Raw genomic sequence first — 11,114 nt, forward strand, 5'->3', positions numbered from 1 at the left:
TGCCCCTAACCGCCTCTGCCTCAGTACTGCCACCATGGCTTTGCCTGGAAGGATGTCCCGAAGGTCTTCCAGTCTAATTAGCGTATTACCCTTTTATTAGTATAGATATATATGTTATTGATTTTAGAGAGAGGAAGGGAGAAGGATAGAGAGATAGAAACATCTATCAGCTGCCTACTGCACACTCCCTACTGAGGATTAAGCCTGCAACCCAGGCATGTGCCCTGACTGGAAATTGAACCCTTACTTCCTGGTTCATGGGTCAATGCTCAACCACTGAGCCACATCAGCCAGGCTTCTGTCATTTTTTTCACATAGGTTTTCAATACTCTCTTTTCTTCCTGCACCGTCATGATGCAAATGTTGGTATGGTTGAAGTTGTCCCAAGGCTCCTTATATTATCTTTATCTTTTTGGATTTATTTTTTATCCTCACCAAAGGACATTTTTTCCATTGATTTTTTAAAAGTTCTTTATTGTTTAAAGTATTATATATGTCTCCTTTTCCCCCATTGACCTCTCCCTGTCCCTTCGCATCCCCCACCCCCCCGCACATGCCCTCACCCCCCTACTATCTGTGTCCATGGGTTCTGCGTATGTGCATGCATATAAGTCCTTTGGTGGATCTCTTACCCTCCCCCCCCACTCCTGCCTTCCCTCTGAGGTTGGACAGTTTGTTCCATGCTTCTATGTCTCTGGGCCTATTTTTGTTCATTAGTTTATGTTGTTCATTATATTCCACAAATGAGTGAAATCATGTGAATTTATCTTTCTTTGGATTATTTCACCTAGCATAATGCTCTCCAGTTCCATCCATGCTGTTGCGAACGGTAAGAGTGCTTTCTTACTTACAGCAGCATAGTATTCCATTGTGTAGCTGTACCACAGTTTTCTAATCCACTCATCTGCTGATGGGCACTTAGGCTGTTTCCATATCTTAGCTATGGTAAATTGTGCTGCTATGAACAAAGGAGTGCATATATCCTTTTTGATTGGCATTTATGATTTCTTGGGAAATGTTCCTAGAAGTGGGATTATGGTGTCAAATGGGAGTTTCATTTTTAATTTTTTGAGGAAACTCCATACTGTTTTCCACAGTGGCTGTACCAGTCTGCATTCCCACTGGATTATTTTTCCTTTTTCTATTCTGATTAGGTGTTTTCTGCCTCCTTATCTTCCAAATCTCTGATTGATCCTCTGCTTTATCTAGTCCACTGTTGATTCCTTACAATATATTCTTCATTTCACTCAGTGTATTCTTCATTTCTGACTGGTTCTTTTTTATGTTTTCTAGCTTTGTTTTTATATTTCTATGTCTTTGTTGAAGTTCTCATTAAGTTTACCTACTCTTCTTCTAAGTTCATAGAGCATCCTTATAACCAGTGTTTTGAACTCTGTATCTAGTAGATTGCTTGTCTTCATTTTGTTTAGTTCTTTTTCTGGAGTTTTGCTCTGTACTTTCATTTGGCACACTTTTCTTTGTCTCCTCATTTTGGCTGCCTTCCTGTGTTTGTTTCTATGTATTAGGTAGAGCTGCTAGGTCTGCTACGCTTGGTAGAGTGGCCTACTGTAGCAGGTGTCCTATAGGGTCCAGTGGCAGGGCTCTGATGCATAAGCCAAAACAGGCCATTCATACAAAAAAGCCACTTGGTTGGGTCTGCAAGTTGGATGGGCAGGGTCTCAAGGTGGGGTGAACAGTTTTAGTCAGGTTGATGGAGTCACAGACATGGCACTTGCCTGCTGGCTTTGTAGGGGGAAGGGCCCAGAAAAGAAACAATGGCCTCTGTCGGCACTTCTGTCTGGGCAAAAGCTGCCCCTCCAGCTCATGCTAGAAAATTCAGTTCCTCCCAGTATATTCCTGGTGCCCCAGTGCTGGATCTCAAAGTGAATGAGTCTGAGTAAGCCTGTGCATGGCCCTTTAAGAGGAAAACCTCAGACTCCAGGAGCCCTCTGTCTCACTCAGCCAAAATCCAAGCTGGGTTTTACAGCCACAAGTTATAGGGACTTTCCTTCCTGACACTGGAGCTGTTTTCTTGGGGGCTTGGTGTGGGGCTGGGACCCCTTGCTCCTCAGGGGGACCTCTGCGTCTGAGATATCACTCCCATTTTGATTTGCCACATGTGAAAGTAGGACCAGTTCATTTGCATCTCCTACCAGTCTGGATGTGGCTTCTTCTTTATATCCTTACTTGTAGGACTTTTGTTCAGCTAGATTTCAGGTGGTTCTGAATGATGGTTATCCTGTAGTTTAGTTGTAATTTTGATGCAGTTGTGGGAGGATTCAAGTACTCCATTTACCCATTCGGCCGTCTGGAAACACAGCCCCCCCCCCCCAGCAATCTTTCAAAAGGGCAAATCTGATTAACTTCTTTTCTTGAAACTTTTCAAAACTTGCTCACTGTCCTGTCACTTGGTCTCCTAGTCTCCCAGTGATTAGATCCCAGACATCATGCAGGCCCATTTCATACTCATTTTTAGTTCCAGAAGAGCATTATGCTTCCTTCCATCTCAAGACCCTTGCAAATGATGCTTACTCTGCTAGGAATGCTCTTTCTTTCTGACTTTCTTAGATAACACCTACTTATCCTTTGGATCTCTGTTTAAAAATTACTTCCTTTTTAATATCTTTTTTAAAATGTATTTTAGAGAGAGGAAGGGAGAGGGAGAGACAGGTAGAAACATCAATGATGAGAGATAATCATCGATTGGCTGCCTTTTGTATGCCTCCCACAGGGGTTTGAGCCCAGAACCTGGGCATGTGTCCTGACAGGGAATTGAACCCTGACCTCCTGGTTCATAGGTTGATGTTATTTATTTAGAAAAGTTGTGCCTGATCTCCTAGACTAGACCAAGCCCTATTTTCATTAAACTCTTTTTTTAATCTGGTGTTTTGTAATTTTATATGACTCTGATTAGTGTTCCATTCTTTGAAGACTGTTAGCTCTTAGATAGCAGGGGCTGTCCCTTTGTCATGTGTGGTATTTCCCATTTAGTGCCTATCACAATGCTTAGCCCATGGGAGGCATGCATTAAATACTTGTGGAATGAATGGAAAAATGAAGTGAATAAAACACTGGACTGTAGAGTAGGCAATGCGGGTTATAGTGAAAGCCTCACCAATGACTATATGTGTGAACTTGAACAGAATATGGAATCTCTATTGACCTCAGTTTCTTTACTGAAGATGAAGAAACTCAAGTAGATTATTTTTACTGTCCCTTTCAGTTTTGAAGTTCTTTGATTACATGGATGGCCATCTGTTACCTGTTGTTTTTTTTTTAAGTACATATTATGTTGTAAAATATTCTGAAAAGCAAAGACTTTGTGCAGTAGTAGGCTGTCTATATCTGCAGGTTTTGCATTCATGGATTCAACCAACCAGGGATCAAAAATATTTGGAAAAAATTCCAGAGAAATTTAAAAAGCCAAACTTGAATTTGCCACACACTGAGCACTATGATGAAGTAATTTGTAGGCATACCCTGCTGTAGCCTACATGCAAATACAACATTTCCCACAAGGGACTTGAGCATCAGCAGGTTTTGATATCTGCAGGGGGTTCTGGAACCAATCCCTGTGATACCCAGGGACAACTTGTAAAATACCACATTGCAATTTATAATACTGCTTAACAGTGGATATTTTTCACTAAAATAATTTAGGAAAATCTTAAAATGTGGGACTAAAAATTTAAACAGAAACAATCACAGAAAGATAGTTTAAGGCAGCTGACGCATTAACAATAACATGTATTCAGCTCTATTTTTTTTCTTTACTCAGCTCTAGTTTCTTTTTTTCCTTCTTTCTTTCTCATCCTCTTTTTTCTCCTCTTCCTTCTTGTCTTTCTCTGTCTCTCTCCTGCCCCCCTCCTCCTTCTTGCTATTGTCGACATAAGAAACATCCAAACCTGTAGAGAATTTTTATGAGTTTATTGGGCCAAATTAACATAGGCTGGGGAGCAAGATCTCAAATGCTCCAGAGCATAACAGTTTTGTGGCTTCTTTTATGCATTTGAATTAAGAAGGGGACTAAGGAAGATTACATGAAGGTGTGAGAAAGCAAGGCAGGGATTGGGTTACAGGAAGTTAACAAGATTATGTGCTTTCTGGAAGGTGGTTCTGGTTTATTTAAAGGTGTGTTAACCTAGATGTACAGAAACATTGGACAGGATTTACTTAATGCCAAGATAAACCATTAGCTAAAGAAGTTATATGCCTGGGGCATGACTAGCTACTGGGACCTGCCCAGTTAGGAATTTGTGAACAGATTACCCTGTGAGGTTACTTTCCATTGAACCCTCCCCACCTTTTTTTTTGTCAATATTATGCACAAGGGAAAGCTGAGAGTCAGTAAACCAAAGTCATAGGTTAAGATAAAGGATTTATTTTTTTCCTCCTCCTCTCCCTCTCTCTCTCTCTCTCTCTCTCTTTTTTTTTTTGGTCATCTGACATTTAACAAATAACTCCAGAGGAGTTGAAATATGGCCATAACATTGGAAGAGACACACAGATGAATGGTGGGAAAGCTTATATCTCAAAAATATGAGGAATTGTTGAAGAATGCTGGGGTGAGTTATTTGGGGAGAGTCAACTTATAGTCACACTAGAAACATTTGAAAGACTGAGAGATTGTTTGGTGAGGTCAAACCCAGGTGCCCCCCCAAAAACTACAGTTATGAGGGTTGTGCCCATGCGCTACTGTGGGTAGGAGAGTGTTCTTAGGAGCTATAGCCACGGAGAGGCTCTGCATTTGTACGTGGCCAAGACTATGGAGGCCTGATGGGGCCAAGCAAATTTGGCAAGGCGTAACACCTCAACCTGATACATATCTAATCCACAGTTTTTAGAAAAGTGCTTTTCACTTATTTTCTTAATCTTTCAAATGGAAACTTCTATGTATTTTTGTTGTTGTTCTTTCACATGTAAGCTTTTGGAAGAAAAAAAACAAATCATGTAACCTTTACAGCATCAGAAAAGAGATAAAATGAAAGCATAATTAAGTTTGTTCTTTTAACATAACATGGTTGCTTTTATAGATGTCAGCTTACTAGCATCTCACAGGCTGCTTTCTTCTTCAGTGTGCATGGATGAATAAAGAGATTAAACAATTGTCGTAACCTATAGTGAGCTCAGATTTTAATTATGACAAGATTCAGACTTACTACTTTCTTGATAGTTAATAAAATAGAATTTCCCCTCCAGTTTTATTGAGAAATAATTGACATACATGACTGTATAAGTTTAAGGCATACATCATGATCGTTTGATTCTCATATATTGCCAAATGATTACAATAGGTTCAGCTAACATCCATTTCCTCATTTAGATACAATAAAAAGTGCTTATAAATTATTTTCTTCTGTGTGTGTGATGAAATCTGATAGTGCTATAGAGAAAAATAAAGAATCATTCAAGCTTCAGGGGCCCTTAGGAGTTAAGGGATTTTTCTAAGCAGTTAGTATGTGTCCTCTAGATGGCAGACCAGGATTTCAATTTGCACTGTTGAATTTCCTTTGCTATTTAATTGCTGGTTTCCTATTGCAGAAAGTGCCCGTGATTTGGTAACCAAAAGACGCAACATATGTTTAAACATTTCTTTTATAGAGATACAGATAACACCTCACAGAGGCAAGGTGCATTAGTTGAAAATCTGAACAAAGAATGTTTTAAAAATCCAAAATGTTTGATGTTCTCAAGTTGTTAATTATCTTGAATAAATCGCTAATTATCTTGCCAAAACGTAGATCCTGATGGACCAGCTTTAATGGGTAGATAAGACTTGTTGTTAATTGATATTTATTGTTGCTACCTAATAAAATATTGCCCACGTCGTTGAAAATTATTATCATATGTAGGTTAAAAATGCTGTTACATTTGCCTTTGTGTTGTAAATTTGCTTACTAATATATTTTCCCCCCAAAGAAATTTCAAAAATAAACTTTAGAATAGATCTGGTTTAGTTATTAGGAATTTTGGATTGGTCACACATGAATGATAGGGTTTATCAAGGCCCTTAAGCAATCATTATCTATAAGAGTTTATAATATGAAATGTCATCTCTAAATACAGTTGCTAGCCGAAACCGGTTTGGCTCAGTGGATAGAGCATCGGCCTGCGGACTGAAAGGTCCCAGGTTCGATTCCGGCCAAGGGCATGTACCTGGGTTGTGGGCACATCCCCAGTAGGGGATGTGCAGGAGGCAGCTGATCGATGTTTCTCTCTCATCGATGTTTCTGGCTCTCTATCTCTCTCCCTTCCTCTCTGTAAAAGTTCAATAAAATATATTTTAAAAATAAATAAATAAATACAGTTGCTAATGGGCCGGTTTGACTAAGTGGATGAGCCTTGATCTATGAACACAGGCCTGGGTTGTGGGCTCAATCCCCCATGTGGGGTGTGCAGGAGGCAGCCGATCAACGATTCTCTCTCATCATTGATGTTTCAGTCCCTCTCCCATTCTCTCTGAAATCAATAGAAATATATTAAAAAATAAATACAGTTGCTAATGGGGATCTGTTAGCTTCATTTCATCTTTTAATAACCTATCCCTACCAGTGCATGCATTTTTCATATAGCAGACATTCAAGAAATACTTATGCATTTGAATGGACTTGAACACAGGTGACATTCACAGCTCTGATCTGAAACATCTAAGGAGATATACTCAAGAGTTAAAGTATAATTTTTTTTTTCTTAAGAAGGATTGTTTACCCGCCCCGCCCCCCCCTTCCCCCCCAAATGCTGGCTCTCATGGTTCCCAGAATAAAAATCACTCTTTATCCACCAATTTGGAGATAAAGTAACACAGACTATTTTCTGAATTTTAGGTTTGTCTATATTGAGATCTGAGTTCTATATTTTTTGTGTTAGGTAGCAGAGAAAATTACTAATTTGGGTTTTCTCACACTCTGATAATTTTGCTTAAGACTGATTAATACAATAGTCTCCCTTATCTGTGAGGGTACATTCCAAGAACCTGAAACTTTGGGTAGTACTGAATTTTACATATGCTATGTTTTTCCCTATATGTGCATATCTATGATAAAATTTAATTTATAAATTTGTCATAGTAAGAGTTTAACAACAATAACTAGTAATAAAATAGAACAACTATAAAGATTTACTATAAAAAAAGTTTTGCAACAGTCTCTACCACAAACAGTCCAGTTACTATTCAGCATCATACAATTGATCCCCTTCAAAAAAGAGGTATATTTTTACACATTATATATAAGTATGTATTATTGTCAATATTCTCAGAGATTGAAATAAGCCATTTTAAAATGAATTCTAAGCTAGTTAGCCCTTATCTTGTTTATGATAGCTCAAATATCTACATATCATATGATATTTCAGAATTGAAAGAATAGATAAAAACCAGTGATTTTGTAATTAGATATTAAGAGGCACAAAACAAATACCCAGGGCCCATTTACCAGATTTTGTACAAACATTGATGATGCTCAGTTTGAGATTATTGGAAACCAAAACAAATATGTCTAGGACTCATCAAACCTACATCTGGGACCCGAAGCAGTTTAGATAGCAGTTCTAAGAATATATAGAATGTTAAGAAAGGATATTAATGTTATTATTACAAAACCTAAATTTGAATATATTAATAGAATTATTTGACTTTTAACTTGGAAATAAAGATAAAAGATTTCCTCTCAGTGATATTTGATAAGTGCCGGGGATGGTGGTTGTCATTTGTGGGAAGCTGCCTATTGTCTTCACTAGCAGAGAAGTGTGGACAAGGAACCCGGAAGACTGGTGATGCTTGAAGCCCTTGCAAAGGTCAGGCCTGTGCACCCACTGTTAGTCCAGACAATGGTAGCTGAAGCAAATTCCCCATTTACTATTATGTAAATCCTTGCTGATGGGCTAGTCTGCCTGTTACTGGAAATTGCCTGCCTAAGGGCTATGGGTGTATCCCAAACCAATAAAAGGTTGTGGAGGCCTGAGCACCAGTGGAAGTCCTTCCCCTTGAGTTGGACTTGTCCGCCTGGCCCCCCAGTATTTCCAAATTATCTCTTGTCTCTTCTCTTTCATTTGTGTGCGGCTCCTCTTCCAGATCCTGAACCCTGAACCATGCGGAACGTGGGGGAACAAACATTTACACAGTCATTAGTGTTGTTTGCAAGCATTTCTGGTTATCCCATTCTGGGAACATGAAAAAATTGAATTTTTCAACCCCTTGTGGTTAGAAAACCATGTAAGTAATTCTGGCTAATGAACTGAGAGTGGAAATGATGCCTGGCACTTTGGGGCCAAAACTCTAATTGCCTGTATAAGACCTTCTGGAGCTCTCTGCCTCCTCTGGTCTCGTGACCAACATTTAGGTATTTCCCAATCAGCCTGAGTCTCCTAGTAATAACAACAAGCAAATCCTCCCCCCGCCCCCCCCTCTTCTTTCCTCTATCTCAACTTTGAAGGAAATGGAGCAAGGGCAGGAAGTGAATCTTGGTGGCTTTATGCCACATAAAATTTGAGGTTGTTTCTTCTTCTGAATAGCCTACCTTCTTAAGCAGGTAAAAATATTCTTTATGAGTGGAGATATCACTGAATAACAAACTGTCATGCTTTCATTCAATTTTGCAAACAAGCCATTTCACTTATTCAGACTAGAGGCCTGATGCACAAAATTCATGCAAGAGTAGGCCTTCCTTCCCCTGGCTGTCGGCATTGGCATCCCTCTGGCACCTGGGACCTGGGCTTCCCTCGCAGCCCCGGCTTCATCCGGAAGATCATCTGGAAGGATGTCCAGTCTAATTAGCATATCACACTTTTATTATTATAGATATGTACTTTAATTGACAAAGCAAAATCAGATGAAATTTTAATAAGTTCTAGAAGAGATTAACTACAAAAGTATACATATCATAACATAGCATGACAGTACTAGCTAGTTGAAGAAAGGCTATACTTTTTATTTTTTATACTTCTTACTTTTTAGATGACTGTACAACTTGGATCTACAACAGTTTTCCTAGACTGATTTCACTATTTCCATGGTCTACAGGCCATGTTCAAAGTCATGGCCTGAGAAGAAAGTCAAACCAGGGTTCTAAAACTTATTTGAATCACAGCACTAAAAGGGCTCTGCTGGCTTGAACTTGAAAGGAAAATAAGAAACAAAATAAAAGAGTTGAAGTAGGATAACCAAAAATCAGATGGACAGAACGTGAGCGGCAAGCAGCCTCTGAGGTGGCCCCAGGTGGTCCCTGCCTCCTAGGATCCATGCCCTTGTGTAATCTGGTCTCCTTGAATTTGGACTGGACCTCATGACTCACTTATAAGGAATAGAATGGGACACATATGGTTGCCACTTCTGAGATTAGGTTACACAAGGTGGTGTCTTCCATCTTTGGCTTTCTCTCTTGCTTTCTTGCTCACTTGCTTTGAGAGAAGCTAGCTACCATGCTGTGAGTTGCCCTCTGGAGAGACACTTATCCTAGGACCTGACAGAGGCTTACAGCCCACAGGCAGTGAGGAGCCTATGCCCTCAGTCCAACCACTTGTGAGGAAGGGAATCCATGTGAGTGAACTGAGAAGCAGGTCCTCCTCCAATCAAACTTTCAGATGTGTCCTCACCCAAGCCAACAGCATGACTGGCAGCACATGAAAGACCTTGAGCAGAAGTGCACAACTTAGCCTCATCGAAATTCCTGGCCCATAGACTCTGTGAAGTAGTTTTTTCTTTGAAGTTGTTTGAAGTTTTGAGGTACTTGGGTATCTATACTAATAAAAGAGAAACATGCAAATTGACCATCCTTCCGCTATGCCCACCAGCCAATCAGAGCAAGTATGCAAATAAACCCAACAAAGATGGCGGTTAATTTGCATACACAGGCATGGAGTGAAGACTGAAGACAGTGTAGAAGGAAGCCAAGCACTGCAGAAGGGAGCGAAGCTGCGGAGAAGCAAGCGGGGTGGCAGAGATGGGAGGGAAGCCTGCCGAGGCGGGCTTTGCACCCTTCTCTGCTTCCCTCCAGTCGCAGGAAGACCTATTCTTGCAGGAATAGGCCCAAGGAAGCCCTATTCTTGTAGGAATCTTCCTGCAATAGACCTCTAGTCCTATATAATAAAGAGCTAATATGCAAATAGTCATCACGCCCTCACACCCTTGTGCCCTCCCACCCTTGCACCAGGGCCTGAAGACCTGTGGCTGGGCAGGGGGACCTGAGGCCATGCCCCCGACCCTGGTGCTGGGGATGGGGCACCTGATGCTGTGCCCCCAGCCTGACGTTGGGCCAGAGGACCTGAGGATGCACCCCCTGCCCTCTGGGGCTTGACTGGGGTGGGGCCGGCCGGGTCTGGGTCTTGTGCGATTTCGAGGCACGCGTGGGTGGGTATGAACTTGATTCTGGGTTCCGCGGCATGCCTCAGACTCTGACAGGAGGGAGATTTTCATATACACTCCTATTATACTGATCAGCCAGTAGTTATGACATGCACTGACCACCAGGGAGCAGATGCTCAATGCACAGGCATGGAAACATGGAACAGACTGATGAATCTCAGAAGGAAGGGATGAGGGGGAAGAGTGGGAAGAGATTAACCAAAGATCTTATATTCATACTAGAAGCTTGGTGCACAGATTCATGCACCAGTGGGTTCCCTTGGCCTGGCCTATAGGGATCAGGCAGTCTGACATCCCCCAAGGGGTCCCGGATTGCAAGAGGGCACAGGCCAGACCAAGGGACCCCACCAATACACAAATCCATGCACCAGGCCTTTAGTGTAGAAATAAATAAGTAATACAATACCTTAAGTATATCCTGGCACACAATGCCAAAAAATATAAATGCAAAGCTATGGATTTCTGAGAGTATATTTTTAAATTGTCTGGGCTAACTCCAATTATTATAAAGAAAATAGCCCTTTGCCTTAACCGGTTTGGCTCAGTGGATAGAGCGTCGACCTGCGGACGCAAGGGTCCCAGGTTCGATTCCGGTCAAGGCCATGTACCTTGGTTGTGGGCACATCCCCAGTGGGGAGTGTGCAGGAGGCAGCTGATTGATATTTCTCTCGCATTGATGTTTCTGACTCTCTATCCCTCTTCCTTCCTCTCTGTAAAAAATCAATGAAATATATTTAAAATAAAATAATGAACG

The 11,114-nt window shown here is 40.9% G+C and overlaps 1 pseudogene; it reads right to left on the reverse strand.

Annotated features, from left to right (window-relative positions):
- The window catches only part of LOC102773986, a 43,091-nt pseudogene that overhangs the window by 1,930 nt on the left and 30,047 nt on the right, over positions 1 to 11,114 (reverse strand).

This window comes from Myotis davidii, unplaced genomic scaffold, assembly GCF_000327345.1.
Source record: "Myotis davidii unplaced genomic scaffold, ASM32734v1 scaffold376, whole genome shotgun sequence".
Classification (NCBI taxonomy): domain Eukaryota; kingdom Metazoa; phylum Chordata; class Mammalia; order Chiroptera; family Vespertilionidae; genus Myotis; species Myotis davidii.